At 41.7% G+C, this 20,948-nt stretch overlaps 1 protein-coding gene across 15 annotated transcripts in view; it reads left to right on the plus strand.

Moving 5' to 3' along the window:
- Window positions 1-20,948, plus strand: part of LOC308459771 (uncharacterized protein) — a 179,598-nt gene that overhangs the window by 77,395 nt on the left and 81,255 nt on the right. For 5 of the 15 annotated variants that reach the window (XR_013978314.1, XR_013978318.1, XR_013978319.1 and 2 more), the window contains exon 6: window positions 6,851-6,909. The exons of the other annotated variants lie outside the window; for them this stretch is intronic. The gene's annotated coding sequence lies outside the window, so the exon portion shown is untranslated. The remainder of the gene's footprint in view (window positions 1-6,850; window positions 6,910-20,948) is intronic. 15 annotated transcript variants of the gene reach the window in all.

The raw sequence follows: 20,948 nt of genomic DNA on the forward strand, positions 1-20,948 counted from the left end.
CTAGAAATTCAGTTTGGGGAGAGATTCTAAAACAGACCATCAGTTTGCAAAAGCTTTGTAGTCTTGCAAACATATATATAACTATTTGGACTTGTGTCTACTTCACATTGACAACTGCAACTTGATTAGCTTTTGTCGCAAGCTTGTTTCTTCATTTCATGCCGATGTGCATGGAACAACTCTAGGTTGATTTGATGTGGAACATAGGGTGCAATTAAAGCTAGGTGACAGTCTGGACATGGTCAGATGCCTGAAATGTTGCAGTTGCGGGCCCAGGCACAGTGAGCCTGCGATTGCCAGTGGTGGGGACATGGGAAGAGATAATAAACACAGAAGAACATATTGGGATTAAATAGGCTACTACAACTTTATTGACTACAAATGTCAGTAGGTTTTGGCATAGGTAAACTTTGGAAGATTCATGTGTATCCTGAATCAACCAACCCAGCAGCTGGCTGGCTGATTACTGCTGGGGTTAATCCTTGGATAAGGATTGCTCTATGACGTAAATCAAATTGGGGTGAACCCTCCAGGAGCACCACATTTCATGGCCCGGCAGCCCCTATCTGGACAGAAACAGCCCCTTTGGACCCCTTTAATGGGGTACCCCAATTTCACGGGAGGGGTTAAGAATCCAGTCCAGTGCCTTGCTTTGCTGGTAAGAAGAAGCCCAGGAGGGTCCTCCTAATCCGTATAATTAGATTACCATGGGTCCTCACTTGAAGAACCCTCCTCTCCCAACCCTTGTCCCTTGGCTTTCCTTGTGAGCACAGATGCACTAGCACCAGCTCCACCCTGGCAGGCCCATCACCCTGGCAGCAGTCAGCCAGTAGTCACCGAGGGATGCTTCACTATCAGTAACTGAAGAGCTGGACTCACACGAATCATCACTACCCAACTTCCAGGGCTGCTTCTGATGATGCTCCTTGGTGGGGTGCTTCTTGTTGGTCTTCCACAACACCTCATCAGAGGAATCTGAGGGCTCAACTGGAAGTTGATGCCCCATTTGCTGGCTAAGTGGTCTGAGATAGCAAGAAAGGTAAAACAAAGCAAGCTGTAGCTGCAATGACCAAGATAGCAGCTGCGGACTTTGTCCAAACTTAAAAAAGGCTCTTTCTCCCCCCCCCCCCACTTGCAACACTGTGACAGATAAAGGTACTGGTACAAAAGTGGTAGCAAGATTACAAGGGGTTCTAGGTGCACACCTGGGGCCTGTGCTGCTTTGGAGAATTGAAGACACAGCAGAGACTGTTGTAGCTTTTTTTTTTAAAAAAAAACATATTTACACCTTCAGTCTGCATGGAGGGAGTCCAGAGCTTACAGCATGGTCATTCCAAGAACAGCTTGTTCCCACAGCAGTGCAGCACTGGAGGCAAAGGCATCTCTCTCAACCAGCCTTCAGCCAGCCTGTCCAAGATGGATCTCAATCTTTTTTTCGCCCAGTCTTCTTCCCAGCACACCTTGCTAAAAACTTTCCTGTTGCCTCATACCCAGTCTACCTAGGCCCAATATTTCTCTTGGATGGGCCATCAACACCTTTCGTCATGTTAATGCCTCTATCCCATGTGATGCCCTGGCTTGGAAAGGAAGCTTAGCCTGTATTTTTCCACAGGCCAGCAACCTTCCCTTCTGTACTCCCAGCTAACCTAAACCCTATCATTTATTAATTTCTAGGGTTTACAGCAGGGGTCGGCAAGGCTTACCGGGCATGGGCCAGATCACTCCTGTGGAGATCCTCCATGGGCTGGGCCGGCGCAGTGTTGTGCCATCTGTGCATGTCCGTGGCACCGGAAATCGCTTCTGCGCATGCCCAGACACTGGAAATTTTTATATATTTTAAAAGAGACCACAAATAGCTTTATTTTGATAGCAAAATAAGCCCAATTGGTTGAAAAATAAGCGAAACAGGAGGTTTTTTCTAAACTGATGCAGAAATTGCATTAGCCTAAATCGCACGAAAATTGAAATTTTTAAAAAATTCTCCTTCGCCCAATTTTGGACTAAAAAAATCTTTAAAAATTCATTTGAGGTTATCTCATAGGTATCTACACATAATTTTTTTAAAAAGAAAATCTGAGTCGTGAGAGCACATGGCATCAGGTGATTTGGCGTGGAACGACCCCTCTTGGTTCATTGGCTGGGCCTGGGAGGAGTGACGAGGGCACTCTCCCTTTCCTGAGCCATGATGCTGCCACACCCCTTGGCTCTCACCCCAGGGAACTGCCAACAGCAACCCATGTAGCCGTCGCCAAGCCTGCAGAGGTGGGGCATGCACTGTGACCTTCCCCCCTCTCCAGGTAGGACAAAGTCCCCCTTTTATGAAGGGTAAAGGTAGGGCTCCTCTGCTGCCTGGCTGAACCACCCTCTATCTTGCTGCTGTCAGACATACACACACACACACACACACACCCCTTTTGATTCCGGCTAATGGCAGTGAAAAGTGCCTTTTGTTTGGTGTTACAGCAAAGAGGGGACGGGGGGGGGGGAGAGAATGTGGATTAAATAGGTCAAATGTATATCAAACAATGTGTCCCCCATGTAAATGCTTAGGCAGATACTCCCCTTTACGGATCTCATGCTATTGCCAGTCACACCTCCATGGAAATTCTTAAGAGGAATGTTTTTAATGAGAAGCTTCACAGATTTTCAGCTTTGTATGTCTTCTAGGTATGCAAAGGGATTGCTTCAGAACCTGAATTTGTCAGGAGAGGAAATGAAAAATAGATGTGAAATGTAAAATACAAAAGAGGTAGCACAGCAAAGCTGCGTCAGGCAAAACACAATACTGTGAAATACTATCCCCTTTTCTAAAAAAACATGCTGCTTTCTTCTCCTTTGCCCCAGGAAGGTTGTAAGGGTGAGCTAGAGCCTTGCCCTTACACAATGGGCTTTTAGTAACAAGGCAGTCACTCTGTCATTGCTTTGACAAGAAAGAAAGTAAAGCAGACACAAAAGAATGCCACTTGGCACCGCAGTATCCATCACTTCCAACTCTAAACACCAATGCCTTTTGTATTTGTGCTTATCGGCAGGAAATCCTGATGCCTTTGCCAATGAGTCCATCACTTGGATAAGAAGGAAAATGAATTGCCATTTGTCCAGTTCCCATAACACTACATTCAAACGACTCCAAGCAGCTTCAAATAGCACTGCTGTTGAACGTTGCACAGTGTGAATGCAGAACCCCCAAAGCAAACTCCTTTGTCATATCGTAAGGGTGTTGGTGACCAACTGCTTTAACAAATTTACTTTCATTTGTGTGTGTGTGTGTGTGTGTGTGAATGAAAGTAAATATATATATATAGAGAGAGAAATTATTTACTTACGTAGTGCCAGCAATGAGCATGATGCTTTTAAAGTACTAAAAAGAGAAATCAGTGCCCTGTCCCCACTACTGTTGCAAAACAAATGTGCAACAGTAATGCTATGAGATCAGACGAAATATAAAGAAATGTGTGAATTTTTTTGAAATTGTTTAAGCAGAACATGTGTGGCCCACAATTTACTGTTTGACAGGTATGGGTAATTTGTGACTTTCCACATGTTGTTACCTTACAACTCTCGCTATCCCTGGCCATTTCCACACTGGTTGGGGCTGATCTGTTGATGTGGAAACAACCTCTGCCTCCCAGAACCCTATTAAGGATGGATGTATTGTAGGCAAAACAATTCAGCATCGCTTGATTTTCCATAATTAGAGAATGATGTAATGAGGAGAATGATGGGGCCTAGAAACATACTGCCCCCTCCACCACACCATAAGCCCCTAACCCATTCCTTTTGCTGGCCTTAGCTGGCAGCAGTGGGGTTTGTGCTGCAGCTTTTATTAAATACGAATGTTGATGAGGCTATGCATGGTAGCATCCACAATGGAGGGGAAATGACACAGTGCCCAGGGCATTGTAAGGAAAACAAAATGGTGACAAGCCCAGTCCTCCCTGGGCCAGGATTGGGACAGGCATTAGTGTAATGGCCCCTGCCAGGGTCCCAGTTGCAGTTTGAGGAGCGTGTGTGCCCCCCCCCCCCATGTCTGGAACAGGGGCGGGCAGCATTCTTCATGTGCAGAGGGAGTCCAGGTTCTCAAAGACTATTGCATAGTGACATTTTTGAGTCCCAGATACCACATTACAGTGGTACCTTGGGTCACAGACGCTTCAGGTTACAGATTCTGCTAACCCAGAAATAGCACCTCGGGTTAAAAACTTTGCTTCAGGATGAGAAAAGAAATCACGCAGCAGCAGCGCGGCGGCAGCTGGAGGCCCCATTAGCTAAAGTGGTGCTTCAGGTTAAGAACAGTTTCAGGTTAAGAACAGACCTCCAAAACAAATTAAGTTCTTAACCCGAGGTACCACTGTATATCATAGGCAGACTTTGAGGGGCCGCGTGGCAGTGATAGGCAGGGCCAGATGCAAAACTGGGTAGAGCAGTGAATATGAATGTACAGTAAGTGACAGCCATGCAAAAGTCCTGGGTTTCTAGGCACTTAAACATGGCACACACACGTCTTTCCACCTTTCTTCAAAACAAGCAAGTTTGTGGACATGCTCCCTCCAGGCAAAAGGCAGGCGTTGCCTGGAAAGCGTTCCAAGGGCCACATAGAAAGGTCTGGAGGACCACATTTGGTCCCTTAGCCAGAGTTTCTCCCACTCCTGGATTAGCTCTGCTTTCCAAATTGGCTGGGCTCCAAAATAGCAGCAGCCAACCTATTCCAGAGCCTCATTTTCTTTCAGCTTACAGCTGCCTTCCTCGTCAGACTCATTCCTATTATTTATCATCTCACGGGACCAGTAACTTCTGCTTCCTTCCACAGGGTGTAGTGCTGTCCTTCAAAGGCTGTGTCTGCACCTATTTAGGTTGCTTTTGGGGATTTTTCTGAACGTCAGAATTCATTATTAACTGAGTGCAAAAAAAGGAGAGCACATTATCTGCATCTGGTGTAACTCAGTCCAGCTCTGTTGCAATGTTTTGAGTTGCAGAGTTTTGATCCTTAAAGCTTTGTATATGCTTAAGTTATTGCAGATGCTATTGTTGTAAGGTGGATGCTGTGGGGGTGTTTTCTTTATTGTATGACATTTGGGATTTTGATCACTTTTATTTACATCCAAGAGATTTAAAATTCCTCTAAACAAAGTCGGGAATAGTTATTTTCAGTGAAACTTCTCTCAGCTTTGCATTTAAGATTATTTGTTTGCGCATGCGCGCGCGCACACACACACACACACACACACACATTCCTTTTATCACAGAACTGGAAACATTTACCTCCTTTTCGTTGTGAATGAATATTCTGCTTGCATTTGTTTGCTTAATGAGTTAAATGAATAGGTAAGAAATCTGCAATGGCTTTTTTTGTACCTCAAATTAATAGGAGAAAATTGGGGTGTTTGGAGTATTCTTTCACATTTCTAAATTAGAGTGCACCATTAATAAGGTATGCAGATCAGATCAGTGACTATCTTCCAAGGAAAATGCTTTCCTTGGTTTTTTCCATAAAGTTAAGTGCACAGCATATTCTCCTCACCCCCATTTCTTTTCAGAGAAATGAAACCAAGCTGTGAGTATAGCAGTGACCAGATTTTGAGATGGGAGGGCTGTGTGGGGGATCCTTCATTTAATGAAGGAAGAGGGATCACAAACCATAGCTCATGGACACTCTCTTCTTCACAGAATATTCTTGCAGGAGAGTGAGGGGTAGCAAGAAAAACTTGCCCTTGCAGAAGTACTGCTACACCTATCTTTCTGAAATTTGGCAACCTTCATTCCTTCAGAAGGGTTGACTATGATTTTCTAATAAATAAAAAGTTAGAGACCTTTTATTTGTTTTTAAAGCTTCCCTGCATGAAAACTCCTTAGTGGATCTTCCTGAAATTTGCCACGCTTAATTCACTGTGGACCAGTTCCTTTGCCTGTAAATTTCACCCACTTATGCGAGAAGGAAAGAAATTTTAGCCATTTTTAGACACTACATTATATGTGGCAAAGCATAACATTGGACTGAACAGACTGACTTTGGACCCAAATAATGAATCAAACCAGAATGACATGGAGTGGGTCTGAAACAGATGAGGCTGCCTCAAAATACTACAGGTACATGGTAAATCTGGTGGTCACTAAACAAGCCTAGTATATATGTGTCACTAGATGATGTGACAGTGTTGTTAACTAAAACTATTTACCATGTGCAAAACAACTGTTGATTCCATCCTTCCTAATATCAAACATAACATTTACATAAATCTTATTTAGGAAGACTGCAGTCTCACTGAGAATTTCATATACAAAAACACAGAGTTAAAGAAGGCTTGACCTACATATTGGATGTGTGGGCAAGTAGTTTTGTAGCGGTTTATATACTTCAGTACCGTTCTTCACAAATATACTTTACTAGCACTCATTTAAAAATAAATATGAACAAGATTTGGGGGGGGGGGCGGAATCAGCACAAAAAAAGGATAGAAGCATTTTTTTGGTACTCAGTTATTGAATATATTAGCAGAAGGAAACCATGCTTATTTAGCAATAGTGATACCATGCACAGTATTCCATCTACTGTGTTTTGCAATATCGCGCAACGTGTTTTAGTACTTGAATTCATATAGTATATACTTTGCTGATCGATTTGCATACCGTATCGATCCCAAGGGTTTTCTAATGTGTTTCACTTGTGGCACTTCTGCATAATTGCCTGATTAACTGACTTATTTAACCTATTGACCTTTACTCTTAATTAGCAGCCCTATGTAAATGTTGAGTAGTAATCAAGTGGAACACGATTCTGTGTGCAATTTACATCTTGTGAAGTTTTTCTTATTTTTAAAAGATTTACTACCAGTAAAAATTCTAATTTCAGATCAGACTATGGTAAAATAAAAAATGAACACACTTACTTGGCTTCAGGTCACAGCACAGGTGAGTTTGAGTCACTCATGTTATTTCTATAAAGTTGAAACAAATTAAGAGTAATCACACACAGTGGATCAAATCACATCAGTAAGTGGAAAAATGTATAATTTAGGCTTTTAAGCGTGGGGGGGAGACATGAATGAGAACAAGAGTCTCTTTTGAACTTAGAAATTATTAGTTCTAGCACAGAAACTTTTAATTATAATAAAATCTTGCTATTTCCCACTAATTACTTGTAGAAAGAAAAGACAAAGCATCAGCACACAAAGATGTTTATTTTATTCTGCAGAGAGCCAGTTAATTTTATTATTTACACTTCTTCATTATGCTTACAAAAGATACACCACAGTGTATACTGAGAGAAACATCCATTATAAGAGACCCCTCCTCTCTTTTGTTGTGTATGTGTGTGTGTGTGTGAGAGAGAGAGAGAGAGAGAAAGAGAGAGAGAGAGAGAGAGAGAGAGAGAGAGAGAGAGAGAGAGAGAGCCTATATTCAGCCCTTCCAAGGCCTACTGGGATCAGACTTGTGGTCCATCCCATTCTACCATGTAAGGAGCTCTGTATGTAAAAGAGTGACTGATGGGATGCTAGGTAAACAGAATTTAGGCCTCCTTAGTTGTATCCTTACTGCATTTGCCGATGCCATCTGATAGAGAAGGGTTGGGCTGCATTCCTAGGCATCAATGAAAAACACAGAAAGCTGACATACTGGTTGATCTAGCTCAGTGTTGCCTACCCTGACTGGCAGCCATTTTCAGGGTTTGAGATGGGGCATTCCTAGCGCTATCTGGAGATGCGAAGGATTGAACCTGAGACCGTCTGCACAGGGAAGAGAAAAGTATATAATTGCGACAATATAACATCAGATTGATTCTGCTAGATCTGTGGTAGCCAACATGATGCCTTCCACATGTTGCAGCCTACAAACTTGAGCAAAAGATTACTGTCTTGCAGGGTGTTGGAATAGATGACCCTGTGGTCCCTTCGAGCTGTACAGTTCTATGATCCCTTATCATTGACTGGGCCTGATTGTAGTTGTAGTCCATAGAACATGAAGGATACCCTATTGCCTACTGCTGAACTAGATCCTGTAGAGGGAAACAGGAGAGCTAAACTTATAATTACTGGTTTTGGTGCTGGCTACTCAACCATAGTTGCATAAAGTTTGGCTCTAACTCACCCAGCTTAATGACTTGTATGTTGTGATCATAGTCCTACTTCATTGGATACCAAATATGATAGAGATACCGTAGTTTGCTGAGTATTAAATTTGGCTGCTTTTGCCTTGAGCCCTTCATTCTCAAATATCCTGGCCTAGTACCATAGTTCCACCCATCTTCCCCTGTTCCTGTCCAATGATTTGCTTTTATCATAAGTGAGAATGCATCCAAGTCACACTAGAAGCTCACCTATAAAATATTTAGCTTGCTCAACAATGAATGCACCTTGATTAGTAGAGTGTGTTACATTTTAGCTACTTAACTTTGCAGCTTGATTACTGAAGTGCACAATTTAATCAGCACATTTAATCAAATGACAATATATACCACCTAATCCCTCCCTTACTACAGACCAGAAGCCAAAACTATTAACTTCACATGCACCTGCATGAAGCAAATATGCAATGCATGAACTTCCACCAACACGTGCAACTGGACTGTGAAGAAATGCCAATCAAAATGTGCAACTATTACAGTCAAATCCCCACGCTGTTCCCTAAACTGTACTACTTCAAGCTGTAACATTTGTGATGTTTCTGTGGTAAGAGTAGAGAGCCTGACAGCAACCTAACTATGGCTCCAATACGAAGGTATTGCATGTATGTTAGGGAGAACATATGCAGTCTGAAATTTATTTTCCATTGTTGCCACAGCAGTTCCCATTATATTGAAAAAGTGGCTTACCTCTTCAGCAGTGTTTACAGAGTGCAAAGCACAGTATTTTGCAGTCTTTACTGCCACTGAAAGAATACTGCTGCATATATCTGATTTATATTTTAAGTTTCTTTGTCTAATGTTCTACTTATCACTACTTCTTAGGGATGATATAAATTCTTCATAGAATAGCCAGGTGGCACTGGGATTAAGGGAAGGGTTATAAAATCATAAGCAATCTTCCCAGGCAAGGTACAGCTCTGGCGACTCTTGTGATAGAGGGGCTGAGAGGAGCATGTTGTAGAATGTTATTTGAAAAGCCCACCCTTTATTTTTCAAAAGACTGTTGTGTGTTCCCATTTCCTTGAGCTGCGAGAAGTTCTGGGTGCAGCACTTGCCTGGATTTGGTTTCCTTTAGGAGGAGAGACCACTGGAAACTTATGGTGCTCTGTAGTATTTGATTTATTTATGAATATGCAAGTAGAACATATGCGGAGCCAAATAACTTAAGGCAAGGTTGGGAACCTGTGGCCCCTGCATTTGTTACATTCCAACTCCCATCATCCCAGCCAGCATGTCCAATGGTTAGGGATAATGGAAGTTGCAGTCCAACAACATCTGGAGAGCCACAGGTTCACCACACGTGGCTTAATCACTCATACAAGTAGAAGATCTGGTGCCCTTCAGTGTCAAGAGAGGCAGCCCAGCACCCTCAGGTGCTTTCAGCTCACTCTCTGCCTTTCTTCTTCCGTCTCTGTCCACGCAAAGTTTCTTCTGTAGTTCCCTCACACGGACATCTCAGTAGGACACATCCTCATCTTCTCTCGATTCTGGTTTCTCCACTGAGAACATTCTGGCACCTAACTCTGTTAAGGAACTATCCACTAGCCATTAAAATTATTTTTCCTGACAAGAATATGGCCAAGCAAGCATTTGTAACAGGATATTTTTCTATCACAGCCATTATCAAAGTGCTTAGCAGCAGAGACCACCGTTTTATAAGACAATTGCTACAGGTGCAACTATACTGTGTGTTGAAATACCAGTTTTGTTTTCCTTCCATAGCTGGAACCCATATACAAAAGGTCAGTGTTTTAAAACGGACGAGGGGAACAGTTCGTTCTGGGCACAAAGGTCACATAAATTACCATATCTGAAGTGCTTTTAACCTTGATTGTTCACTATAATCCATTGCTTTTAAAATATACAATGTAGTTAACCTATTTCCTTCCAAGAAAGCTGGCGAAAATGTTTCTGTGTATCTGAAAATACCATAATCATTGGACAATCAGAGGAGTCTGATTGTATTCTGAGCACAATGCAAGCTAGCAAATCCTTCCTGACAATAGCAGCTCCCTTCATTGAAAGGAGCAGATAAATATCGACGGCAGAAGAAAAACCACATCACCCTGTCTGATTCATTAGATTCTTGGCACTCCAATTAAGTTCTGACAAGCCAGTGTTCCAGGCCCAGTAAAATATTGTTGTTCCACCAGGCTCACTCCAATGTTTAGTCATAAGAGTCATACAATAATAACAGAACAGTGGCCTATCTTGACCAACGGCACATTAGTTATTATCTGCAGCGCAAACACCTACCACTTTGTACTAACATTTTGGCAGTAAATCTAAACATAGCACTTAAAGCTACATCATAATTTTGAGATCTAACGGAATCATTTTCCTTCCAGCTGGCACCAGTAAAAAGTATCTTATAACTAAAAAAAAGTAAATTGAACTTTTTATGAGGACTTCTCTCTCTATCATTCTCTCTTGTTCGTTCTTTAACAGCAGGCAGAAGTATGAGTTTAGGAACATGCCACACGTTTTACCAAGCTCTGCTGTCTAGTGGTGCTGAACTGAGCAAATTACAGGCCAGTGTCTCGTGTGTGTGTGTTAGAGACAGAGAAATTTCTTGTCTGTCACTAGGAAACTTCAATTGGTAGGAACTGACAGACACTCTATTATGTGCAGCATGATGTGGTTTTGGTGTAAACTTTCTGGGATGGGAACTTACTCTCCATGCTGGCTGTGGGACAGGGAGGAGAGTGAAGGAAAGAGCAATACTTCCCCTACCCCCCCCCCCACCGGCCTGCACAGCACACACACGGTTTTTCAGTTGATGTTTCAAATGAGGATCCAAACCTCTCCTTCAAAATGATCATTGTTCTTAAACCTTTCAACAAAATTAAGCAAAAGACTAGGAGCCTCAAGACCTCGGTGCTAGTACAACTTAGGCTGTGTCTTTGAAGTGCTGCACTTTGGTGTTTTCTAAAAGCACTTTTGCAGACATTGCTTTGCAAGTGTCCATTCCTGCACACTATGCAGACCGCATGAGTAGTTGTGAAATTGTTGCTATCTGTACGCATGGAGGGTCTGTCTTCTGCGACTAGTTTCTTCATGACTAGACATAAGTTTATTTGCTCCCACTGCACTCACTTAAAAATAAATAAAATCCTGCTTCTTCACTGATGTACTGGAAGTCCAGTAGTACAGACAGTGCAAGCATAGTTAGTTATATTGCAATCAGTGTATGCCCAGAGGCTTCCTTCCCTTGACCCATGGGGGCAACTACATGATAAATTTTCTCCTTTGGGGAGGGTGACAAGGCAACCTGGGTTGTAGTAACAGAGAAGTAATCCTGTTCCTGTCATTTCTATAGATCAGATTGCGGAAAACTAAACTTGTGTCACTCATAGCACAATGTGTAATCTCTTTTGAAATAATACAGGTCAGAATTTACTACAAAATGTTCTACAAGTTCGTACACTAACCAGAGCTTAGGATGTCTGAAAAGAAGTCTTAGGAAAATCTAGCACTCACAATGACTGCAAAAGTAATTATGGATTCAGGCTCATCTAGAGAGAAGGTTTCCAAGGCCCTAGTGAGACAAAAGTTTCCTGGTTAAAAAAACCCAAAAGCATTGCCCCGCCCCTCCCGGTATAATCTGATGCTTGGTGTGAAACACGAGATGTGCAAACTGCACAGCGCCTGGCAGAGAAGCACCTTGCAAGTTTGGGATTCTGGAATATTCCAGAAATTTAAACATGAATAGAGACCCAGGAACCTTAAACATGATTTTTCCACAATTTTGGTAGAAAAGATTGTGTTCAGAAATAAATGAAAACATAACGTAGGTAAATGTAGTATAGTACTTGGTTAAAATAGCACTCTTATATACCAGGGGTGAGGAACCTCTGACCTATGGCTCGAAATGGTCCACAGCTGGAGAAATCCGCTCCTGTGTGGCTCTTTCTTGCCCATCTACTGTTCTACAAGGAGCAGCTAAGAAGGAAATCCTGCCTTCTGCATCAGTTATTGAACTGGTGTGGTCTACTTCTGTACATCACACCATAGCTTACCTCTTCTCAGGAGCGAGCCAGCAGTAAATCACACCAAGCAAGTTGGGGTTTACTTGTTATTAGCAAAAACAGGACCTGCGCAGGAGTGTCAGCAAAGCAACTCTATTCTGCCAGAGTCAAAGTCTTCTTTGTTTCACTCTTTGTTTTCCCACCAAGAATACTAGCTCCTACACCTCCTGCAAGGCATTAGTTTTTACAAGAGATCTTCTCATGCAAATGCAAGATATCTTGGGACCAGTTGGTGGATGAGACATGCCTGACAGAACCAGTGTCAGTGGCCAGTGGTAGGTTTTGAAATTATTATTATTTATTAAATTTGTATACCGCCCTATACCCGCAGGTCTTAGGATGGTTTATAGTTGTTTTTGTTGTTGTTTAGTTGTTTAGTCGTGTCCGACTCTTTGTGACCCCATGGACCAGAGCACACCAGGCCCTTCTGTCTTCCACTGCCTCTCGTAGTTTGGTCAGACTCATGTTTGTAGCTTCGAGAACACTGTCCAACCATCTCAGGGGTCAGCAACCCGCGGCTTCGGAGCCGCATGTGGCTCTTTTACACCTTTGCCGCGGCTCCGGGGCGGATACTAGCGAGGGGAGGAGGCGCATTGTGCTCCCCGACACTCCCCACTGTGGCGGGCGCTGTGCTGGCTGTGACGTCGCATGGGGTCGGTGCGTGCGTTAGTCACGCACCGTCCCAATGTCATCTTCCCGCCCGCCCGCTACATTGTAAGGGGCATGTACGCTGGTCACTGTTTTGAAGGGGAGTGAAGAACACACACACACAAAAAGGTAACTTGTTAATTTAACGTTTATTTCTATGAGGAGGAGTAATTCTGAGGGGTCAAACAAAGAAATAATAAAAAAAAGTGACAAAAAAGTTATTTTTATAATGACGAGTTTTGCGGCTCTCAGTTTTTTTTTCTTTCGAAACGGGTCCAAGTGGCTCTTTTTGTCTTAAAGGTTGCAGACCCCTGAACCATCTGGTCCTCTGTCGTCCCCTTCTCCTTGTGCCCTCCATCTTTTCCAACATCAGGGTCTTTTCCAGGGAGTCTTCTCTACTCATGAGGTGGCCAAAGTATTGGAGCCTCAGCTTCACGATCTGTCCTTCCAGTGAGCACTCAGGGCTGATTTCCTTAAGAATGAATAGGTTTGATCTTCTTGCAGTCCATGGGACTCTCAAGAGTCTCCTCCAGCACCATAATTCAAAAGCATCAATTCTTCAGCGATCAGACTTCCGGAGGCGGCGCGAAACGGCAATGGCGGTCCTCTTCAGCTGCTGAAGAGGGGCTCCGCGGAAAAGGGTCGTGCGCTGCGGCACAGCGACGACCCACTTAGATAAACCACGGGTAGAGTGAGCCCGTGGCCGTGGGATTCGGCGGGCACCAGGAGCGACCTCCGAAACGAAGAAGGGACCCCGTAAGGAGCCCCGGAACGTAGAGGGGGTAGCGGTGCTGTGAATCCATCGCTCTTTCCGCGGAAGTGAAGCCGCGCGGCTGCTGCTGATGAGCGCTGACCTTTCTTCTTTCAACACTTGATTTTGAAACTACTTACTCGTGAGTAAGAAATCTGAGACTCTATTTGAACTCAAATTTGTAAATTTTGGCTGAAAGCGGGAGACGCTAAAAAGGAAGTCAGTCTTCCGTCTTTGTTTAAAGTATCAAGCAAAGTTTTATTAAAACTGAAGCTTTGAAAGGAGCTTAAAAGAAGTTGGAATATACCCTGCAAATTTGGACTTGATTGGTTAAAAGTAAAAGAAAAGTTAAAACTATATTATAAGTGGACAGAGACTGTGATTTTCCTCTCTACTTTTTGTGGATTACAAAGTTACGAACTCAGCTCTCGGGCTGTCTGGATACAAAGTAACATCAGACAGCGGTAACTGTGTATGAGGCATAAAGTTATATTGGGCTACTTTGTAAATTACAAGAAAGGAACTGTGGTGTACACCTTTGTAAAGAACTTTTATTTCTGCAGTTTAAAGTGAACTCAGAGGGCTCTCTCCCCTGTTTTGGTTTCTATTCAATTTTTATTTGGGAACTTAATGGTGGAAAATTTTTATCCTTCTCCCTAATTTTTTGGGGAGCTCCCCCTGCTGGATTGTGGAACTATTTGTCTCTGAGAACTGCTGCCTGCCTTGGAATTTTTTTGTGCTTGGCTGTTTATTTTCTAGATTGCTTTTCCCATGGGATTTACAATTTGACCTTGAAACTTGGACAGCTGTGGAATGAGTGGTGCAGCAAAAACAAGGGCTGCTAAGAAAGCAAAACAAACTGAACTGTTGCAATCAACTCTGCCAGTGCAGGTACGTAGGTCATCTGTTCCAATTGTGACAGGTCTACAAGAAGGCCAATCTAGACAGCCAGCTTTTGGGGATATGGCTGCAGGAGGGCTAGACCCTGTATCTAAAGAAATATTGGACCAGCTGGCGGCATTAAACAAGAAAGCAGATGAACAAGCGTCCAAATTTGACCAGGTGACAGCTACAATAAATAGATTGACAGACCAAGTTGCCCAAAACACACAGGCAATAGGAAATTTTGAAAAAAGTATAACAGAAAATCGAAAATTAGCTGAGGAAGCAAGTACAAAAGCAGACCTTAATAAAAAAAGGATAGAGGAACTTAGTGGGGAAGTAAGACCACTGAGTAGACAGGTTACTGAACAGCAAGCGTATCTGTCGATGGCAGAATTGAAAAATAGGGAAAGCAATCTTAGGCTTAGAAACATCCCAGAACTAGAAAAAGAAGACTTGATTGGCTATTTGACAGCAGAAATATCCAAGTTCTGGGGTTTGGCAGAAGAGAAGGATTTCAAAATTGTCACCGCTTTTAGATTGGGAAGAGTGGTCAAAAAGGATAAACCAAGAGATTGCTTGATCATTTTGAGATACAAGCAAGAAAAAGAGAACATACTCGGCCTACATTTTAAAAATCCATTGGTGATACAGGGAAAGACAGCAGAAATCTTTAGAGATATACCAAAACAGTTGTTGGATTTAAGAACTACATATAAAGACCTGGCAAGCTTACTGAGAAACAACTCAATCCGATACAGGTGGGAATTCCCTCAAGGACTATCTTTCAGTGTGAAAGGGAAGAAGGTAAAAATTAGATCAGCAGAAGAGCAAGAAAAGTTCCTAAACGATTACGGGGAGGACCTTCGGAAAGGAACAATAGGTACTTGGCCACCCCCCACGCCTGGTGCAAAACCAGATCCACCTCTGGATATAGACGACAAGGGAGACAACCCCATTGGTTGACAAATTGAGCCAGGATGTCTTTGCAGCTTTTTAGTTGGAATATTAATGGCGCAAATTCCCCCGAGAAAAGGAAGAGAATTTTTCATATATTGAGGAAAGAACAATTAGACGTCATTTGCCTTCAAGAAACTCATGTAACTAGGCTCCATAGAAGAGTATTAACCAACAAGAGACTAGGCCAAGATTTTACATCATTAGATAAAGTCAAAAAAAGAGGAGTTGTGATATATGCAAAGGAGAGCCTAGCACCAAAATTTGTGTTTAAAGATGAACAAGGAAGAATTTTGGCGATTGAAATACAATCACAAGGAGAAAAATTTCTGATAGTAGGAATTTATGCACCAAACGAGGGGAAATCAGAATTTTATAAGAAGCTGCATGAGATAATGCTGGAATATATTGACTATACTAACATCATTTTGATGGGAGATATGAATGGGGTTGTCTCCACGCATATGGATAAGTCACAAAATCAAAATCTGACTAAAGATGGCAGACTACCTAAGACTTTTTTTGAACTTACAGACAATATGGACTTGATTGATATTTGGAGGACAAAAAACCCTCTAGGTAAAGAGGGAACATTCTTTTCTGAAGCCCACCTATCCTGGACAAGAATCGACCAAATTTGGATATCTAGAGGACTGGCTCCTAAGACTAAAAAAATAGAGATCTGCCCCAAAACTTGCTCCGACCATAATGCTTTGAAAATAGATTTAAGACTCACACCAGCTGGATCCTTCAGATGGAGAATGAATGACTCCTTGTTTAGAGATCAGGAGATTGTGAAGAAGGCCCAAAAAACGATGAAAGATTACTTTGAAATAAATTTGAACACTTCGGTGGAAAAGAAAACAATCTGGGACGCGAGTAAAGCTGTTATGAGAGGGTTTCTGATACAACAGAATACCATAAAGAAAAAACTTTGGAATGGTAAAAAGGATAAGATTTTGGAGAAGATAAGAGACGGAGAGAAAAAGTTGAGACTTAATCCAAAATCAAAAGAGGTTTTAAGAGAAATAAAATTCCATCAAGCACAATATGTGAAATTGACAAATCAAGAAATTGAATGGAAAATTAAACAGATGAAACAAAGATCATTCGAGTCGGCTAATAAATGTGGGAAGCTGCTGGCATGGCAGCTGAAAAAGAGACAAAGACTGAACTTTGTTACCAATCTAGAGGTTGAAGGAGAATGTATTCAGAAACCAGAAGAAATTAGAAAGTGTTTCCAGAGATACTTTAAAAAATTGTTCACCCAAGGACCCCAAGTGGAGATGGAGATAAATAAATTTTTAAAAAGTCATGGCCTGCAAAAGCTTACACAAGATAAACAAACAGCCCTGAATTACAAAGTATCACAACAGGAAATTGAAAGTGCCATTCAGAACATGCAATTGGGCAAATCCCCAGGCCCAGATGGACTTACCTCCAAATACTATAAGACATTGAAGGAATATTTGGTTCAACCATTAATGGAGGTATGTAACCAAATTATGGAAGGGAAGGGGGCACCAGAATCGTGGAAAGAGGCATTCATCACCTTGATACCAAAATTGGAATCTGAAAAGACTCAACTTAAGAATTACCGTCCCATCTCACTCCTAAACGTGGATTACAAAATTTTTGCTGATATCTTGGCAAATAGACTGAAAAAAGTTTTAAAAGAAGTAATTCATAAAGACCAAGCAGGCTTTCTCCCTGGAAGGCATTTGTCTGACAACACCAGGAATATTGTTGATGTTTTGGAGTTACTGCAGACAAATTTGAATACAAAAGCAGCTTTGATTTTTATAGATGCGGAGAAGGCCTTTGATAATATATCTTGGAAGTTTATGAAGAAAAATTTGGAAGGGATGGGAGTGGGAAGGGCGTTCCAGAATGGTATTGAAGCAATCTATTCAGAGCAAAAAGCTAAATTGATAGTAAATAATGTGGTGACAGAGGAGTTTAAAATTGAAAAAGGAACACGACAGGGGTGCCCCTTATCACCCTTGCTATTTATTTCTGTCCTGGAGGTGTTGCTTAACTTGATTAGGAAGGATCAGCAGGTGCAAGGAATACAGGTCGGAGGAAAACAATATAAACTGAAGGCTTTTGCAGACGATTTGGTTTTGACATTACAGGAGCCAGAATCTAGCACAAAAAGAGCTTTAGAACTAATTTCTGAGTTTGGTCGGGTGGCAGGATTTAGGTTAAACAAACAAAAAACCAAGGTCTTGGTAAAAAACTTGACACCTTCAGAAATAGATGGGTTTCAAAAGGAAACAGAATTAAATGTGGTTAAAAAAGTGAAATACCTGGGAGTTAACTTGACCGGGAAAAATTTGAATCTATTTAAAGACAACTATGTAAAATGTTGGACCGAAATCAAAAAGGACCTAGAAATTTGGTCAAGATTGAAACTTTCCTTGTTGGGAAGAATTGCTGCCGTTAAGATGAATGTATTGCCAAGAATGTTGTTTCTGTTTCAGGCCCTGCAGATCGTGGACAGAGTAGAGTGTTTTGGAAAGTGGCAGAGGGACATTATGAAGTTTGTCTGGCAGGGCAAAAAGCCCAGAATAAAATTTAAAATATTAACAGATGCAAAGGAAAGAGGGGGATTTGCCCTGCCGGACTTAAGGTTGTATTATGAAGCTGCATCCTTCTGCTGGATGAAAGATTGGTTTTTGTTAGAAAACACTGATGTCCTAGATCTGGAAGGGTTTAACAATGCTTTTGGATGGCATGCATATTTGTGGTACGACAAGGTGAAGTCTCACAAGATGTTTAAAAACCATATTGTCAGGAAATCTTTGTTCATTGTCTGGACTAAATACAAGGACTTAATTGAAAATAAGACTCCGAGGTGGTTATCACCGATGGAGGCTAAGGCCACAAAAATACTTAATATGGGGGGTGGCTGGGCAAAATATTGTGAAATAATAGAAAGAGAAGGTGACACTTGGAGGTTGCAGAGTTTTGAAAAATTGAAAGGAAAGGTGCGAGACTGGTTGCATTATGCCCAAATTTTAGAGATCTTTAAAAAAGATAAAAAAATCGGCTTCCAGGTGGAAAAATCAGAATTAGAGTTGGAATTACTTGAACCTAAGACGAAAGTGCTTTCAAGAATGTATAACTTGTTGCTTAAATGGAATACTCAAGACGAGATGGTTAAATCAGCCATGATTAAATGGGCACAAGACATTGGATACAACATTATGTTTGAAGACTGGGAAAGGTTATGGACCACCGGTATGAAATTTACGGCATGTAGTGCCTTAAAAGAAAACATTATGAAAATGATGTACAGGTGGTACATGACCCCAGTCAAACTTGCAAAGATATACCATTTGTCAGATAATAAATGTTGGAAATGTAAGGAGGCTGAAGGAACATTCTTTCACCTCTGGTGGACATGTCCGAAAGTGAAGGCCTTTTGGGAAATGATTTATAACGAGTTGAAAAAGGTATTTAGGTATACCTTTAATAAGAAACCAGAAGCCTTCCTCCTGGGCATTGTGGGCCAGAGAGTGTTAAAGAAAGATAGAACTTTCTTTTTATATGCAACTACAGCAGCAAGAATTCTTATAGCTAAATATTGGAAGACACAGGAGCTACCCACACTGGAAGAGTGGCACACGCAACTGATGGACTACATGGAACTAGCCGAAATGACGGGCAGAATCCGAGACCTGGGAGAAGAGGCAGTGGAAGAGGACTGGAAAAAATTTAAGGACTATCTACAAAAACATTATAAGCTATATGAAAGTTGAGAATTTGCTAAGTTTTGAGGAAAACATGCTTCAGTATTGAGAATTGAAAATGATTGAAACTAAGTTATAACGGTGAAAAGTTTTAATTTGGAATATATAAATAGATGAAAGTATAAAAACATACGAAACAAGGTATTAATTTGCTGTATAATACTTTTTTATTGTAAAGAATGCAGGGATGGAAGATTTGGGGAAGTCCAGTTGAATACGAAAAAAGATGTGGAAATGTGAATTTTCTTTTTTCTAACTTTTTCTTTTCTTTGTAAAACTGCTTTTGTTGTGTAAATTGATGATGGATTTTGACTTTGGAAAATAAGCAATAAAAATATTATTTAAAAAAAAAAAAAAAATTCTTCAGCGATCAGCCTTCTTTATGGTCCAGCTCTCACTTCCATACATTACTACTGGGAAAATGGTTTATAGTATACAATATAAAATGACAATATAAAATCACAAAATACATAATCAAAACAACAACCCAATACACCCCCCAGCACTCAACCAAATGCCTGGTTAAAGAGGAATGTTTTTGTTGTCTGGCGCCTAAAGTTGTATAATGAAGGTGCCAGGTGAATCTCCCTGGGGAGAGCATTCTACAAATGAGGAGCCACTGCAGAAAAGGCCTGTTCTCATGTTGTCATGCTCCAGACCTCTTGTGGAAGAAGGCACATGAAAAAGGGCTTCAGAAGATGACCTCAGTGTCCGGGTAGGTTCGTATGGCAGCAGGCGATCCTTGTTCCTGTTGCTTTATGCTCCTTGTTGTCAATGGAGACAGTGGGGGAAGGCATGGAGGAGAGCCCAATGGCAGGACTCTCTGGGACCTTCTTTTCCACCTCAGAGGCTTCCTACAGCACCTCCCCTGCCTTTGACTGCCCGGACTCTTCATCTTGGTTCTCCTCTACGCCCACCACCCCACCTCTTCCCTTACAGATTGCACTGAACCTCCCTGTACATCTTCCATTTTCCACCCTACCCACCACTCAAACTCCTGCTCGTCTATCACACTGGCTTAGAGAAGAATGGTCACAAACTGCTTCCATACTGAAAAAGCAGGTTCAAAGCAAAAAATCCTTCTCCAAAATGGAAGGCAAACTGGACTCCAAAGGCCTCAGAACAAGCTAAAGTCTATTTTAAAAACAAACAAACTGGAGTTAAGGAAGTGAATTCTAACACTGAGCACAATCTTTCGTTTGTTCTCTGTAGAAGCTCTTGAAATAACATGGAATTGTTGGATTGGCTAGGGGCCTACCCTGGGGGTATGGCTGAAATAGGACCTTCATTCAGACCACATCTGCTGCAAAACTAAGGCCTCGTCATTAAGGTCAAAGCTGTTATCTGCACCTGTGGATCCAGGAAGATGATTCTTTCACTGTCCCAGTATGGGCTTGAATGCCCTCTTGAAGAACAGACTCATATTTACGTCTTGACCTGAGGGTTCTTGACTCAATCCATTGTCTGTATCTCCAGTAAACCCACTTTTGGTAATCCTGAGACATCTATGGTAAGGAAACCCAAGCTGAGCAGATGGAGAAGCAAGTACTGCTTTAGGTCATACTGAATGCTGTGTGGAATCACTCCAAATTTTCAACATGCCAATTTCCTCATATGAATTAGCACTTAGGGTTGTACATTTCTGTAAAATCTGTAGTGCTTAGTCAGAGATCCTTTTTTTCCACTCACCAACTGGGCAATACATCACGACACCAAAGACCTGCATATTTGATGTATGCTTTCAATACTTGGATATTTGAAACAAACAGGCTTTGATTATTTTGATATATTTTACCAGAACTCCT

The sequence above is a fragment of the Podarcis pityusensis genome (assembly GCF_964106645.2).
Source record: "Podarcis pityusensis genome assembly, chromosome: 1".
In the NCBI taxonomy this organism is placed as follows: domain Eukaryota; kingdom Metazoa; phylum Chordata; class Lepidosauria; order Squamata; family Lacertidae; genus Podarcis; species Podarcis pityusensis.